The 17,741-nt window shown below is 36.8% G+C and overlaps 1 long non-coding RNA gene across 1 annotated transcript in view; it reads right to left on the minus strand.

Moving 5' to 3' along the window:
- Nucleotides 1–230: 230 nt before the first annotated feature.
- Nucleotides 231–17,741, minus strand: part of LOC128931534 (uncharacterized) — a 57,527-nt gene continuing 40,016 nt past the window's right edge. The window contains exon 3 of the long non-coding RNA XR_008479967.2: nucleotides 231–2,303. This is a non-coding gene — a long non-coding RNA (uncharacterized LOC128931534). The remainder of the gene's footprint in view (nucleotides 2,304–17,741) is intronic.

Consider the following 17,741-nt stretch of genomic DNA (forward strand, 5'->3'; position numbering starts at 1 on the left):
TTTTCCTTATTAAAGAGTCTCAAGTGCTTTGGTATGATAGTGGACAAGAGGCTGAAGGTCAGAAAATAAACATGGCATTTAAGCAACATTACCCAAAACACAAATATGCAGCTTTCGTGCTAACTCTGACCTCAAACGTTTCCCAGTGCCCAGGAACTGGTGATACTTGTGTAACATCTTGGGGAAGAAAAGATAACATAATAAATTTTGCATACACCAAAAGATTGTCATTTACAAAAAAGTACTTCCTTTATTTAAATAAGATGCAGACAAGTTCCTATACATATGTATATTTGATTAGTTGCTAAATTTATTAGATCATTAGATTTTTATCTATGTGTGGAAAAATATGGTCAATTAAAGTTTTGTTTGGAAAATTTTCAACTATCCCTTTAAACATGAATTATATGCTGAAGAATCATTTTCTTCCTTCCTAATACTTGAGACCTATTTCCACTTAAAATGCTCCTTTCTCTTCTGCTCTGAGGAAGGAAACTTAGTTATTTGCAGTATATCACAAGTGAACTATGTTGTATAAATAATGTACTCTTTAAAACACCTGAACTTATCTATAAATAAATTAATGAGTATAAATCATCCATTTTCCTTCTGTTACATTAGTTATGGTATCTTAGTAGTGATTTCTGGTGTGACCATGTAATCTACTTCTCATGTAATGTTCTCATACTTTTAAACAAAATAATCTTATTTTTTCAGATTTTTCTGGGACTCTAAAAAGAACTCATTCCAGCCACTCTATCTGTCTTATGAATTCACTGTGAAACTTTTAGTAAACCATCTTAAATCTATTTGTCTCAGTTAGCTCATAAATAACATTGCTTAAGAACAAAATGCTTAAGGACAAAAGTATTTCAGATTTCAGAATTTTTCAGATTTTGGAATATCTGCATACACATATAGACAGAATGAGATATCTTGGGGATGGGATCCCATGTCTAAACACAACATTTATTTATGTTTTATATACACCTTATATGCATAGCCTGAAGGTAATTTCATGCAATATTTTAAATAACTGTGAGCGTAAAACAAAGTTTGTGTACATTGAACTATCAAAGTGAAGAGGTCCCTCTCTCTGTCACACATGTAGACAATGTGTGGTTGTTTGGCATCACCATTATTCCTGACTCTGAATTTATAAGCTACCAGCAAGCAAGAATTTTCTCACACTTACTCACAGATACGTACTTAACAGTAAAAAAAAAAAGGACATGTCATAAACACAGTTAAATAATAATGTGTTCAGGGTATTTGAGCAGCATAGCAGCAGCACCAGGCACCTGCATCAGCTGTTAAACAACAGCACCAATAAACAGCAGCAGGCTCTCAGTCTCCACCTAGGATGCTTTGTTTGATTAAAACGCATTGCACACTGTGTTTTACTTTCTTAGATGAGAAGAACTATCAGAAGCAGTCAAGAAACCAGGAAGCGGGTGGGTCCTCTAGAGATGAACAGACTGCTGCATGACTTTGTAAAATGCTTTCTTCAAAGTCATTGGCTTCACTAACAATGGTTTTTGTCTTAGAAGTCTCTCTCTGATTTTATGAACTGACACATTCGCTTCTTCCAGCTTACTGAACTCTGAAGATATACTTTTTGCACATGTAATGAGGTCAGACGTCTTTTTTTGGACACTTGACATATGGAATACTTCAAATCCATGACCTTGTTCATCATGATTAGTGAACATAGTCTTAGGTCCGAGGTTGTACCAGAATAAACAGGAGTAAGTGTTTTTAGTCACTATATTCTAAGCATTGGTAACAGCACATATCGCATCCTTTATGCTAAATTCCTTTAGAAAACCTTCTGCATCCATGCCTTTGTTCACTGCTGTTAGCCTGCTATTCAAGAAAGTACTTGCATATTTATTCTTCATGGATATAAGAATACCAGGTTGCATGGCTGAATTAATGAAGTCACAGGTGGGGGAAATTTATTGGCCTAAACATTATTTTTGATGAGAATTTCAGCTGGAAGATGAGCAGAACTGCTGTCAAAGAATAATACAGTCTTGCAGTTGTCACCCAGTTCAGCTTCCCTGCAGTGAGCATGAGCCACTAGTACAGAGTTTGGGAAAACAATCAGAAAAGACAGCTCCGGTGATCCATTCCTTTTTGTTAGCATAATAAACTAGTAAGCAATTTAGTTCTTGAGAACAGTGAGCGTGCAGGCTTTTGTCTATCACAGCAAGTTTACACTTACGCATGCCTGTTGCATTAGCACATCCCAGTTTTACTGTCCTCGGCATCCTTAATTTCCATAAAGGTGGTCTCATCAGCTGTAACACAAAATCAGTGAGTTTCATCAGTATTATGGACTTGTTCTGGCATCAGATTTTCATCAGCCATGACCCTGGCAAACGCATCAAGAAATTTCTCCACTGCTTCATTATCAGCAGTGCTTTATTATCAAAAAAATCTTCAAAAATTTGACGTTGTGTCTTTTCTTAAATTTCTGCAATGAAACTCTTAAATCACAGTTTCATCCAATGTACAGATCTTTGTTTCATCACTGGCATACCATTACGTGGCATGTATTACTGTGATGCTGATAGATCCCTTCTTTCAACGCACAATCAAGATCTTTACTTTCAGGTTTATGCAGTATTTTTCTACTTTTCATTAACATGTCTTCATTGCTTTCAGAGATGATGTCAACAGCCTATCCTTCTGTTTCTTCAGGTCAAGATAGGGTGGTCATTCTAACACCATACTTTTCCATAAGATGTTTCACACCTACTCTACTGTCTAGTTTCTCCAATAAGTTGACTTCCTGTTCTGTAGATCAACATAAATGTTCCATTTTTCTATGACTGCTACCTGTAGGGTATCTGCACGTGTTTTGACATTGTCAACTGTACCTGTAGAATTACACTGTAGAACGAATAGGCAAAAAACATAGTGAGAAATGCACATAGAGTTTAACACTACTTTGGGCATCACAGGGAACCTACCATTGACATGTAGGGTCTGCATGTATGCAATTCTATTATCCTGTGTAGGCGTGCTTGCATGGGGCAATCTGGGTATGTGAAGACAAGATATATTGCAGCTGAAAAATGCTGGGAGGGTCTTTATTCACTTAGGGATGCTGAATAAACTGTGTTGTGTGCCTGCATTTTGACTGTCACTCATCACATAAGATCAGGTGTGGGATTTTCCACTTGTGTGTGGCATCATGTTGGTGCTCAAAAAGCTTCATACTTTGAAGCTTTGGGGGTTAGCGGTTCTCGTCCTGTACTGTTCCTTCATAATCACTTGTGCGATGTTTACTTGACATAGATTAAATGGAGGAAAGTTAATGAAACCTTGAAAATAATTGCTTCTTTTTCTCTTTTCTTTTCTTTCTTCTCCATCCCCTAAATAGTGCATTAAAGTATACTTTCCTCCTGATCGTTTCTGTACTCACTTATCCTGTCTTAACCTGCATTAAAGACTTCTCTTACTAAGCACATAAGCTATAAGATTACTGCTCCAGCATTATTTGAACCGGTGAATTAGGCTTTCCTGAGAAACTCTTTCTCATTCAGATCAAACCCATAGCCATGTCACTGCACTCCACTTGTATGCCTGGTGGGACCCTCAAAGCTTCTGTTGATCATCAAGTCTCCACTGTAAGTTGCCTTAAGGCCAAAGGCCTTGACAGTACTTAACCAAGAAAAAAGAAATGCTATCTTTTTACAGGACATAGAAATGTGACCTCTTCAATGAATTTTAATAATCGAATGTTTATTGCAGCTTTATTACTGTGATTTATTTTACTTTCAATATTTTTATTTCCCTTTGAAAAAGTCTTCTGTTTATTGTTTCTGTTAGAAATCTCTCCACCATCAAATCTATTGTTTTTGGCTTAAGAATGGGAATTCCCTAGTCAAAGGAAAACTTTACTTATCTGACTAATTTTGGCCATCATACATAAGAATATGAGGAAGAGGTGACTGGGGATGTCTTAATCTACTTAGGACTGAATTTACAATAACTCCTGGCAGAATATGTGAGGGAAAAATCAAGCAGAAAATGATGAAGCAATTTCATAAACCTTGTGGCTTTGGCATATCTTGAAATAAATACATTACTTATTAGTATTATTTTAGTCAGACTAAGCAAAATGCTCACCATTAAAAAGACATTTTCTAGGAAGAAAATAAATACTGTCATTGTTGAATGACTAGCAGCATTGTTTTGTAGCTATTAGTAAGAATAATGCTTTTTATATAGATTCACACACCCTAAACATATACATTAGAATACTGTGAATACTAATAGTGATCACTGCATTTATTACATAGAGTCTATTCTACTCATTAGTGTACATGTGTGATTTTTGTTTAGCTCATGTAGATTTATTTCAAATATTAAATGTGTAGGGAGTTTTCATAGTAAATTATAAGGCAAGGACATGCTATGATGACTGTTACATTTTAATGTAATAATCTTGAATGAAAATTTACCTAAAACTGTTTTGTATCTGGAGTGGCATTTTAGCCATGTTGCATCAGGAGAAACAACAAATGAATAAAATAAACAGAGGGCAGCAAGAAATTCAACACAAAAGAGCTTGAAATTCATATGCCAAAGGGTTACTGAGGGGAACCAAAGTAGAACTGAAGATGAACTTGTATTGGAAAGAAATTACATCCAGAGAAATCAAAGTCAGGGAAAAGTTAAGCAGAAGGCAAAAAGAAGGGACCCAAGACACTTTAGCAGTTTGGGTTGGAGAATATGAACACTTGCTTGTGTTCCTGCAACAGGCATATGTCCCTGTGGCCTTGCTTCTACTGGTCTCAACTACAGATGCAGTAAATCCTAGAAGTTATACTACTTAGAGTAAAAAAACTAGAGTGGCCGGGCGCGGTGGCTCAAGCCTGTAATCCCAGCACTTTGGGAGGCCGAGGCGGGTGGATCACGAGGTCAACAGATCGAGACTATTCTGGTCAACATGGTGAAACCCCGTCTCTACTAAAAATACAAAAAATTAGCTGGGCATGGTGGCGCGTGCCTGTAATCCCAGCTGCTCAGGAGGCTGAGGCAGGAGAATTGCCTGAACCCAGGAGGCGGAGGTTGCGGTGAGCCGAGATGGCGCCATTGCACTACAGCCTGGGCAACAAGAGCGAAACTCCGTCTCAAAAAAAAAAAAAAAAAAAAAACTAGAGTGAAAGCTATCATTATTAAGTACTTATGACATATATTATATCATCAGTCTTCCCAACTCTATCTTGAGGTGGGTGCTCTTATGTCCATTCACTAGATGAGGAAAATGAGACTTCACATAACTGGTTAACTCAACCTGCCTGACTTACCCAGATGGAAAGTAGCAAACTAGAATCCAACCTGAGGCCTGCTTAGTTTCAAGACTTTCTCTTATGCTTGTATATAGAATAATGTCAATAAAGGTAATCTGTAAACTATAAAGAACAGTGAAGTTAAATAAAAGAACTTTTGAAAATTACTTGACTAATTACTTTTTTAAAAGTATTTTTGTTTAATTTGCCTTAATCCTATGATAGCAAATGTTTATTTGCTGGTCCAGCATTGCTGGACCAGTGCAATGCTATGTACAGTTGTCCCTCAATATCTTCAAGGGATTGGTTCCAGGATCCCCTTTGGATACCAAAATCCATGGATGCTAATAAATTTAGCAACCATATAAATAATACATGTATTAGAACTTGTTTGAATTTAATTTAAATAAAGGAAGGACTTTTTTAAAACATAAAACCTCTGCATATCCTCCCATATACTTTATAACATCTCTAGATTACTTATAATATCTAATATAATAAAAATGCTATGTAAATAATTGTTCACTGTATTGTTTTTATTTGTATTAATTTTATTGTTGTATTGCTATTTTTTACTGTTCTTTTTTTCAAATATTTTCAATCTATAATTGGTTGAAATCTGAGGATACATAACCCGCAGATACAAAGAGCCTACTATGCCTGCATTGACTGTTTCTATTTCCTTGCATATGGAGGAAATAGTGAGATGCAGGTGTTAGTGGGGAGCCCTGACTTCTAGCCAGTTGTCTATATACAGATAGCCAAGGACCTGAGTTCTCAACTTTTGTCTCCATGAAAAAAAAAAAAAAAACACATCTAAAAGGCTATATGTAGTTAAAGAAATTTTTTGACGTCTTTTAAAGGCAAAGTTAAGTTGATTAAGTCCTCCATAATAATCTTATTTAGTGATAAGTTAGAATGACTAACACATTCAACTTCTTTTTACATAGATTCGTGCCTTCTTGGTACAAATTTAAGGTATTAATCGACAATTATAAGAGATTAAGAATGGTTTTCCTGCCAGATGTTTGAAAATTTCTGTGATTTCTCTTTTTACATTTTCTAAATGTGAACTATAATAACATGATTTATGGTTATTTTATCAGTCAAGATTCTCTAAAAAATAGAATTAAAGAATTGGCTCATATGATAATTAGGGCTAGCTGATGAGATAATATATGTTTCTAGCTTTCCATCATTTAATCTGAAATTTGTAGGGTACGTGTGAAATAATAAGAAATATACATATTGGTCTCTGCTTTTAGTCTTTGGCACAGAGCTCCTAACTCCCTTTTAATTTTCTGGGTGATAGGAGCACCTTCGTTCTAATGAGGTGACTATCGGTGAGCTCCTGGATGTAGGCTGGCTACCAAAAAGACCAATCCATGATTTTAAGCTTGGAGAAGTCAGCCCTACCTCTAGAAATAAAACCAATAATCAATCTGCTTATGTAGTGAAGCCTGAATAAGAAACCCTGAATTGGCCAAGCACCAGATTGTAAATTGCTCACACCTGCAATCCCAGCACTTTGAGAGGCCAAGGTGGGTGGATTTCCTGAAGTCAGGAGTTTGAGACCAGCCTAGCCAACATAGCAAAACCCTGCCTTTACTAAAACTACAAAAAATTAGCCAGGCGTGGTGGCGGGCCCCTGTAATCCCAGCTACTCAGTAGACTCAGATAGGAGAATCGCTTGAAACTGCCCGGGCAACAAGAGCGAAACTCTGTCTCAAAGAAAAAAAAAACTGAACTATGGGATTCAGAGAGCTTCTGGGTTGGCAGACACATCAGCATTCTGGGTGGGTTGCACACCCCAGCTCTATGGGGACAGAACTCCTGCTCTCAGGACCCTTCTAGACATTACCCTATGTAAATCTGCATCTGGCTGTTCCTCTATAGTTTTTATTGTAAGTAAAGTGCTTCTCTGAGTTCTGTGAGCCACTCTAGCAAATTAATTGATCTTAAGGAGAACATGCTGGGGATCTCCACCTTACAGCCAGTTGGTCAGAAGTATATATAACAACCCACTACCTCCAACTGGCAGTTAAGTGGGGAGCAGTGTTGTGGGACTGAGTCCTTAACCTGTGTGATCTGACGCTATCTCTAGGTAGTTAGTGCCAGAATGAAATTGGATTAAAAATACCCAGCTGGGGTCCTCTGGAGAACTGTTTGGTGTTAGAGGAAATACCCATGTGTCTGATGTCAGACGTGTTGTGGTGAGTGGTATGTGAGTAGGAAGGAAAAAGTTTGTTTTTCCCTTTAACTGCTTTTACAGTAGGATGGAAAGCTAGAAACTCCATTGTCTGGGGCAGAAACTCCCATCTGGGGCAGAATTTCTTCTTCCTTCCCAGGAAAACCTCAGTTTTTTCTCTTTCAGCTTTCAATTGACTGGATTGGGTCCTCCCAAATCAGCTAGAGTAATCTCCTTTACTTAAAGTCAACTGATGGCAGATATTAACCACGCTAACAAAATACTTGATTTGTGTTTGAGTAAGTATTGAGTACGGTAGACTTCCTAAGCTAACACATAGAACTAACCATCACATTGGTGGCAGCACAATATTTCTCAACATTCATATCCAAGAGAGTCCTATGTGTACATAATGAAGCTTTTAAAGGGTATATGAGTCACCAAATCAAACAAATGCTAGATATTAATGACAATGATTTTTTGGTACAGACTCTTTTCAGATGTACTGATGTCCTCTACTTTCCTTCTTGCATTAATTTTACTCCCACAAGCATGACTTCCATTCCCTTATTGTGCAAGGCTGAAAATCCCCACAAACAGCCGTCAGTTTTATTCTTTTGCACTCTAGAATGAGACAGTAAGATTTTCCTGATGTTTTGTAAAGAAAAAATAGGAAGGTCAGGAAATTTTATCTCCCTGGTGTATAATATAATTTGGCATCTTTCACTACATTAGAACTTGGTATTAGTTATCTGATATGTAGTAAAATTATTTTTTTTCCAAATCAGCTAATTTTGGGAGGGAAATATTTTTAATGTTGAAATATAGCCTTCCATAAAAAACTCATGTGTAAAATATAATATTTCATTCCTTCTACTGGGAGAGATAGTAAACTTAGATGCTCCCCCCACTGCCATTTCTTGATAGTACAAATTTTTCTATATTGATTTTCTGATTCTCTTTTTGAAGTGTTAATTCGTCAAACACTAACAGTACTTATATGATTTCTCTATGCTATAGTTGATCTGGATATAATGGGTTTTCAGAAAATAGTTTTTTAATTCATTCCTATATAGTAGTTTCCCCTTGTCCATGTGGGATGTGATCCAAGACTCCTTATGGATGCCTGAAACCTCAGAGAATACTGAACCCTGCATATACTATGAACAAGTTTCTTTCTCCTTCAAAATTTCATACGCTGGTACTATGTTTCTTTTTTTTCTTTTCTTTTTTGAGATGGAGTCTCATTCTGTCACTCTGGCTGGAGTGCAATGGTGTGATCTTGGCTTACTGCAACCTCTGCTTCCAGGGTTCAAGCGATTCTCCTGCCTTAGTCTCCTGAGTAGCTGGGACTACAGATGTGCGTCACCATGCCCAGCTAATTTTTTGTATTTTTAGTAGAGTCGGGGTTTCAGCATGTTGGTCAAATGGTCTTGGTCTCTTGACCTAACAATCTGCCCGCCTCAGCCTCCCAAAGTGCTGAGATTACAGGCGTGAGCCACTGCGCCCGGCTGGAAAGTGTGTAGAGCAATGACCTATTAAACCTTTTTTGTATAAGTTACCCAGTCTCAGATATTTCTTTATAGCAATGCAATGAAGGGACTAACACAAGAACTTTCACCTTTTCACTTAAAGGAAGCACTTTACAGCTTCTCTTGGCAAATCCAAGCTCACTAGCCTTGAATTTTGGGACCACTATTAAGTAAAATAAGGGTTATTTTAACACAAGCACTGAGATGACACTGCTGACAGCTGATCTGACAGTCAAAGCAGTCACTAAGTGACTAACAGGTAATATATAGAGCATGGATACTCTAAACAAAGGGATGATTCTGGTTCTGGGTGGGCTAGTGAGGGACAGTCCAATATTTCATCACACTACTCAGAAAGGTGTCCAATTTAAAACGTAAAATTATTTATTTCTGTAATTTTCCATTTACTATTTTTGGACTGTGGTTGACCACAGACAGCTGAAATCATGGAAAGTAAAACCACAGATAAGGGGCAGGGGGAACTACTGTAGTGTAATAAGAAATATATTTGTTCTTTGTCTTAGTTCCTAGTACAGAGCTCTTAAAACTCTTGAAATTTCCTGATAGGAGACTCTCCCTTGTCTTCTTCTTCTTTTTTTTTCTGAGACAGAGTCTCACTCTGTCACTCAGGCTGGATTGCAGTGATGCAATCTCGGCTTACACAACCTCTGCCTCCCAGGTTCAAGCGATTCTCCTGCCTCAGCCTCCCAAGTAGCTGGGAGTACAGGCACCCGTCAACACTCCCGGCTAATTTTATTTGTATTTTTAGTAGAGATGGAGTTTCACTATGTTGGCTAGGCTGGTCTTGAACTACTGACCTTGTGATCTGTCTGCCTTGGCCTCCCAAAGTGCTAAGATTACAGGTGTGAGCCACTGTACCCCACGAGGAGAGTCTTCTTTCATGCATAAAGAGCTCCTTTCCACAGCAGAATGTATGCTAATTAGTTGACTTAGGATGGGCTTCCTACCTAGCCTCATATGGGCCTGGTAACTAGAAAGACCAAGTGATTAGAGGGTGGAAACTTTCAGCCCCACCCCTGAGTTTTAGGGAGGGAAAAGGGCCTGGAGACTGAACCTATTAAAACTCTTGAATAACAGGATTCAATGAGCTTCAGAATTAGTGAACACGTCCACCCATGGAGGATGGAGATGGAAGCTCCTGTGCTTGGAAACCCTTCTGAACCTCATGTTATATATCTCTTTATTTGGATGCTTATTTGTATCCTTTGTGATACACCAGTTAACATAAGAAAAACATCTTCCTGAGTTCTGTGAGGCATTCTAGCAAATTATCAAATCTTAGGAAGGATCAGGAGAATCCTCCATTTATAGTCAGTTGGTCAGATGTACCAGAGGCCCAGGATTTGTGACTGACACCTGAAGTGAGGGTAATCTGTGGGGCTGAGCCTTTAAGCTGTGGGGTCTGAGCTAACTCTGGGTGTCAGAATTGAATTGAGTTGTTATATACCCAGTTGGTGTCCAGAAAGTCAGATAATTTGTTGTTGGAGTTGGAAAATCCCTCAGACTTCCCAAGTTTCCATTTGTATAATTTTGACTTATTATTCATACTTATGGAATGAGTTGTTTCATTGATGAAACAAAGATTACTAGCTACTGTAACTGCTTCATTATGTGTCTTCAGACAATTAATTTGGGCTTAGTGAACAGTATTTAGAGACTCATGATAAAGTAATAGCCAAGATGCACTTGGAAATCTGTAAATCTTAAAATCAAAATGATGAATTGGTCCTATCGTTACCTTGAATTGATAAGTGAGAATAACATTCCTTTAAGGTTATTCACTCCAGAACCATGTTAAACAGCTCTCTCACTGACCTTCATTTGGATACTTCCTGAATATGCCATTCTCTTTATCCATTTTTATAGTCTAACAGTGAGTTAAAATATTTAGGCTTTCTTTCTAAATCATTTTCTCCATTATCTAACTTTTTACTGCTGGTGTTTATTTTTATTTTTGAGTTATTTCTAACGTTTCAAGATCCCAGTGGCCTGTGCAAGTCACATTACATGGCCTTCACTGGGCGTGCTCAGTGAGGTAAGACAATAAGAAATTGTCCATGGCATGGCCTTTAGAAAAAACTGTAATATTATGTTGGAATCATTCCAAACATCGTAATTGCAGTTTGTTACCTCTTATAGGTCTGAATTGAAATTTTTCTTTTTTTAAAGATGACATCACACTTTTATGGGAAAGATAAGGTGATAAATGGATCATTTAACATGAATATAATTCAGATTAAATGCACAGAATGCTTGCCTGTGAAGAAACAGGAGACAGTGTATTTGTTGAAAATCTACTTTGGGTCAAGCATTATTAATTAATATTGATTGCTTTTTTACTCTACATATGAATCCTCATCATTGGCCCATATTCCATTATATGAAATCCTTCTAGCTAAATAGGTCTCAGAATTCCGAAATCTTCAGGTTTTGGGCCTGGGTGTCTTTCTGCGATAAACAACATTAATACTTCCTCAGTGAAATGTATGTACATCTACACAGGATAGAATAAGTAACAGCTATAAATAGCCTCATGTCAGTTCTAGTCCGGTTTTCAGAAAATGGGTTCAAGTCACATCAGGTTTTTCTGCAAAGTAAGAAAAAAATGGTTTCCAGTGGTTTAGGGGTTTCAGAATTGTGAATAAGGGATAGTGAACCTGTACTACTCTAGTTTTATGAACGGAAACTTGGCATCTAGAATGGTTACTATGAGTTAAAAATACAAAATTTAAACCTAGACTTGTCTTGATTCAGAGATTGTTGTTGCTCTATTAAACTTAAATTAAGGATTATGAAAATGTGTTTCTTCCTTTAGAATAATTAGAGAATTGGGTTCTCCAAGGGATGCTAAAAATAAAAGCTGTGAAAGAGTATCCATTATTGAATTTGTATTTTTAATACCTTTGAACGATTTTCCAATCTGATCACCAATCACAAAAACACAGGGAAGGTTATTTTTCCATGTTTTAGAAGTTAATTTATATTCAGAAAAAGGAAAGCTTCTATGCTTTCCCCACTTAGCTAATTTCAAATTAACTCAAGTGGCTGTCAAAGAGATTGCTTTGACTCTGCAAGTTGGATGGTAGATTAGATTTGAAGGACCCAGGAAGCTATTATTTTTGCGGCAATCCTTGTGGGCTGTTAATTAATTATGGTTTATGTTCATCTGTATCCCCACCCTACAAAGACCTTTATTTTTTTTTTCAAGCCTACTAGAGTGTATAGGCTATTAACAAGATATTAACTGGATGTCACTGACATAATGACAATGCAATTTTGCCTGGAAAAAGAAAAGCTGGGATACTATTTGGCCAGAACTTTGACTAGGGTGTTAAGAAAAACATAATGTGTTATCCTGAATACTAGATGCTGCCTGCTGACACTTTGGAGCAAGGATTCCTTTATTGGAAGGCCAAATATAGTCTCCATATGTTGCAATAACCCAGGATTTTCTACACTTACCACTCTGCCCTTAAGTGAACTTCCCATGATTATGCCCCAAACAAAGAAACAGGATAATTCTGGTGGAATACTTTAAGCTGGAAATAAATGAGTGCAATTCATGCCATATGTTTTAAGAAATGGGTTCTTAAAAATAGCTAAAATTTTACTCCTAGACTGCTGTCCTCAGAAGAATCATCAGATGATCCACTATAAGAAGATTTTACACTATAGTCAAATTAGTTAAATACTTGGCAAGCAAATTTCTATTGCATCTACAAATTTTATATAATAACTATTTGTAGCCTAATAATTGTAAAAACAATTTTTAAGTATCATACCTAGGTCTTCACTAACAAATTTTGGTGATTCAAGAAATGAAGTTCTTAGAAATGTAACACTGTGACCAATATTCAGAAAGGTGGTGTCATTATGCATTTTAAAAGATGTTAAGTATATCATGCCCATTTTTCTGTTTTTTTTTTTTTTTTTCATGGAAAGTTGCAGTTGGAAACCATTCAAAGTAATCTAAAATTAAATTTACCTAAGTAAGGGAATTGCTAAATAATTTTCTAAAAAGCAAACAAGTCAATAATTTAGATTCTACTTTTGATCTGTTTCAGTGTCATTTTTAATATGCTTCTTATGTTGGCCTAAGAATATAAACACAATGGCATACTTAGCATGAATAATTCCACGATGGGTTTGAAATCGATTTAAAGGTGGTTTATTCTGGGACCCCTCTCCTAGGATTGCAGATGGCCATCTTCTCACCGTGTCCTCAGATGGCCTTTTCTCTCTGTGTGCAATTTTTTCTTCTAAGGACATCTGTCATATTTGATTAGGGACCCACCCTTATGACCCAACTTTCAATACCTACTGCTGCAGTTACAGGGATAGGACAGTAGATAATTGTGTGTGAACCCAGAGAGAGCAAGATGCATATGTGCTGCATGCTGTTGTAACGAATATTCTACTGGCTCTTTATTAACTACCCTACACTCAATTATTTACATGTAAATTGTCTCTTTAAGAGCCCTATCTCAAAATATAGTCATGTTGTGGGTTAAGGCTTCAACATATGAATTATGGGTGAACATGGTTTGGTTCATAACAAGAACTTATACAAATACAGCGGCAACAGAAATAAAGAGAAGTAAAATTTGAGCGACATTTTTGAAATAGAAAAATTTGATTAACTGAATGTAGAAAGTGGGGAAAGAATGAGAAAGGATTTAAAAAGCCTTTACTGGGTAATTAGTATATGCCAGACATTTTGCTATGTGCTAAAGATTCACAGGTGAACACAGAAGACACAGCTTCTATGTTTAAATAACGGACGCTACTAAAATAGCAAAATGAAACCCTGTGTTCCAGAATGACCTACGTTGCTTAACTTCATACCTGAGCCTTAAAAATGCAAGAATTCAAATATTTACCTTTGAAAGAAAATGTAGGCATTGGGATTAATCGGCCATGATTTTGAATCATGAGTTTGCAATTCATCAGTTTTGAAGGGTAAATATTTCTGAACCTCAGTTTCTTCACCTGCAGCATATGAGGAATAATATCCAGTTTACATGGTTGATGGCAGAATAAAATGAGTTGATGTATATAAAGTGTATAGCACATTACCACATCCACAATAGACATTCCACAAACATGGTTAGTAAAAACGCATGTAGCTTCCATAAACATCGTGAGGTTTTTTTGTTTGTTTGTTTTTCCTGATGGAAGAGGAAAGGGAGACATGTAAGGGGTGAGGATGTGACAGATGGGACTAAAAGATACAGAAAAGGTGGATAGAAAACCAAAAGAAGCTTTGCTTTCTTCATAGATAAGTGATTTCCTTCTCCTAGCTTTATTTGTGGCTCAGAAACCCAAATCATAATTAAATAATCAAACTGAATCATAATTTAGTACACAGGTTCCCAACATTTTTTGGTATGAAAATTTCTCCTTAACATTAAAAAAGAATCCAGACACTATAGCAGTCGTAGCTTTATTTTTAGTCATTGCCTATGAAATATATAATAAAAATGTACTCTAAATTCAAGAAAATTTAAAAGCAAGTTTGTGTTTAATTTATTGAAAAATACAAAGATATCATTGTAATATTTATTTAGTTTATAAATATATATGTGTAGATGTGAACTTCTTTAAAGTAAGTCTATGGAACCTTGAATGTCTATGGCCCATAAATTTAGACTCATTGGCCATTTATATGTCAGAAATGTAGACCTACATTTCTGCTATAATCCTAGTAAACTTGTCATTCACTTAGTCTCTCTATGAGGCTCCATTGAAATATCATTGAGATTACCTGTTCTACTTTTACGACTAAGTGTTTAGTGTAAATGGAATAAGTGTAAAACATTTTCACAGTGAAAGTTCCAGTTCTCTTTTGATACCATGTTGGTTGCAACTGAAGCTATGGAAACCGGAAGTGCTGTGAAATGTGAAATTGTAATGGTCGTGGTGTTGGGAGTTGCTGTAGTACTGGCAGTGATAATATATCCTTGGGAAATGACCAGGTTATTTTTCTATACCCTAGTTCTTTGTAGAACCTAAAATTCTAGACTTACGTGATATCTCCAAAATTCAGGTATTCTTCGGCTATGAAATGGGAAAAATTCTTAAAGTAGTACAGCTTTCTATCATGGCTCATGACACTTTTTATTAGTGGAAATTGCCTAATAGTGTTGGTTGAACGAAGTCCAAAACAGACTTTCTTCTCTTCTTACAGGAAAATAGCAAAAAACATAAATGTTTTTCTGAAAGAAGATTACATGATTAATGAGGGGGCACTGATGATACTGCTCTTTTTGGTAGCATCAGGAAAGCAATTGAAGTTTCAGTGATGGCTAATGATGGATGGAAGGGAATGGGCAACACAGGCAAATTTAGAGTATTGTTTAGAATCAATAGGGGATGTATTTAAAATGGTAGTTCCACTTGCATTTACAAATAAGTTAATGACCAATAAGCAGTTCATATCCTTTCAAGGAGTCGAAGAATTATAAAGATGAGAGATTCAAGAGATTTAGAATTTGATGAGAAACTTTTTTTTTTAGACCGAGTTTCGCTCTTGTTACCCAGGCCGGAGTGCAAGGGCGCCATCTCGGCTCACCGCAACCTCCGCCTCCTGGGTTCAGGCAATCCTCCTGCCTCAGCCTCCTGAGTAGCTGGGATTACAGGCACGTGCCACCGTGCCCTGCTAATTTTTTGTATTCTTAGTAGAGACGGGGTTTCACCATATTGACCAGGATGGTCTTGATCTCTTGACCTCGTCATCCACCCGCCTCGGCCTCCCCAAGTGCTGGGATTACAAGCTTGAGCCACCGCGCCCAGCCCGAGAAACCTTTTTTTTTAAAGTCCTGTCACTTATCTACTGTTAGGTATTTTACCCTAAGTGAATAAGTAAAATAATTTATATTTTTGATAAAAGTATTCTCCAGTGACAAAAATCAATACTTAGTAAGGCACAGTCCTACAAAACTTTTTGATAATAAAGACTATGTTTCAAAAGTGAGCAGCTTTTCCAATGGAGGTATCTAAAGAAGAGATTTGAAACTGTTCCACAGGAAGAGCCATGAGATTCAAAGGCTATAAACAATTAGACACCTTATTAACAGAAGAAAAAGAGAAAGAGACAGCGTGGCTGATCTTAAAGAGAGATAACAAGACCAGAAAAGAGTTCCCAGCAGGACAGCAACATTGCTGTGAGGAGTGGGAGAGGCAATCCTAAAGCTACAAGGGAAGGAGAAAGGGGGAGACCAGACCCATGCAAAAAAAAATCTGTGTCTTTCCTGGCTCTTTCCAAAGCTCCAGTTCACACATCCAAGCCAATTTTATACCTAATTTGCCTTCTTTTGAGCTTGATATTATAGTTTTTCTTGCACTGTGTTAACAAATGTTATCTTTTCAATCAATTTGGAAAGCTTTATTTTCTAAAGATTTGCTCAGTATTTTCCTCAGAGACACATTTCTAGACGGCCTGTTTCTCATTAGCTGGAATAAACAGGAGTGTGTTTACAGGACAGTGCCAGACTTAAAAGAATATCCTTTCCTAGGGAAGCTAGTCAGGGAATTAGCAGTGTGAACTTCAAGCAGTGAATTGGAGTGCCCAGCTGTGACATAAGACAGAGTATTGGTTCATTCACACAGACTTTAAAAAGCAAGCTTTCCCCCCACCCGCTGGTATCCCTCCCCTGGGTGGGGGGGATAGGGGAGGGATAGCATTAGGAGAAATAGACGACGGGGTGATGGATGCAGCAAACCACCATGGAATGCGTATTCCTATGTAACAAACCTGCACGTTCCACACATGAACCCCAGAACTTAAAGTATAATTAAAAAAAAAAAAAGAAAACTGTATAAACCTTTTTGACACAAAGACAGACTTTTCTTTTAAACACAATTTTAAGCATATAAAACTCGAACACATGTAAACCCATTTATGCCAAGGAGATATGTTATATAGTGATTACAAAATGTTGCTGTTCAGCATATATTGACTAGACTGTAAGACGTGTAAGACATTAAGCACCTCACAGTCTAGTGAGTAATGCAACGTGTTGCAAAAATAAAACCCACAGAAATTGCTCATTAATACTATATGTTTACAAAAACATTTCAGTTAAGTCCATTACAAGCGCATGAGAATTTATCAGTGGAGGTCAGGAACCTCATTAAAGGAAGTAACAGAGAATATAGTCGTCCCTCAGTACCCATGGGGGATTTGTTTCGGAACCCCTCACAGGTACTAAAATCCAGCAATGCTTAAGTCCCCATAAAAGGATGTAGTATTTGCATATAAACTATGCATGTCCTCCCATATGCTTTTTCTTTATGATACCTAATACGATGTAAATGCTATGTAAATCATTATACTGAGTTATTATTTAGAGTTATTATTTAGAAAGATTATAAATAATCTTTCTATTATTTAGAAAGAAGTTTGTGCATGTTTAGTATAGATGCAACCATCCATTTTTAAAACATATTTTCAAACTGCAGTTGGCTGAATCCACAGATGTGGAAGCCACAGATATGGAGGGCTGACAATAAATGTGTTGATAAAAGAGAATATTTGCACATATTTTTAGCATTATGAAAGAAATTTCAAATGTCTTAGCTGGTGAAATTGATCAATAGCAAGGAAAAATCCACTCACACTTACACAGCCACACTGTGTTAAATTTGACTTAATCTTCCTATTCTGGAGGTAATTTTATTCTCATGGTGATCTCA

This window comes from Callithrix jacchus, chromosome 3, assembly GCF_049354715.1.
Source record: "Callithrix jacchus isolate 240 chromosome 3, calJac240_pri, whole genome shotgun sequence".
NCBI lineage: Eukaryota > Metazoa > Chordata > Mammalia > Primates > Cebidae > Callithrix > Callithrix jacchus.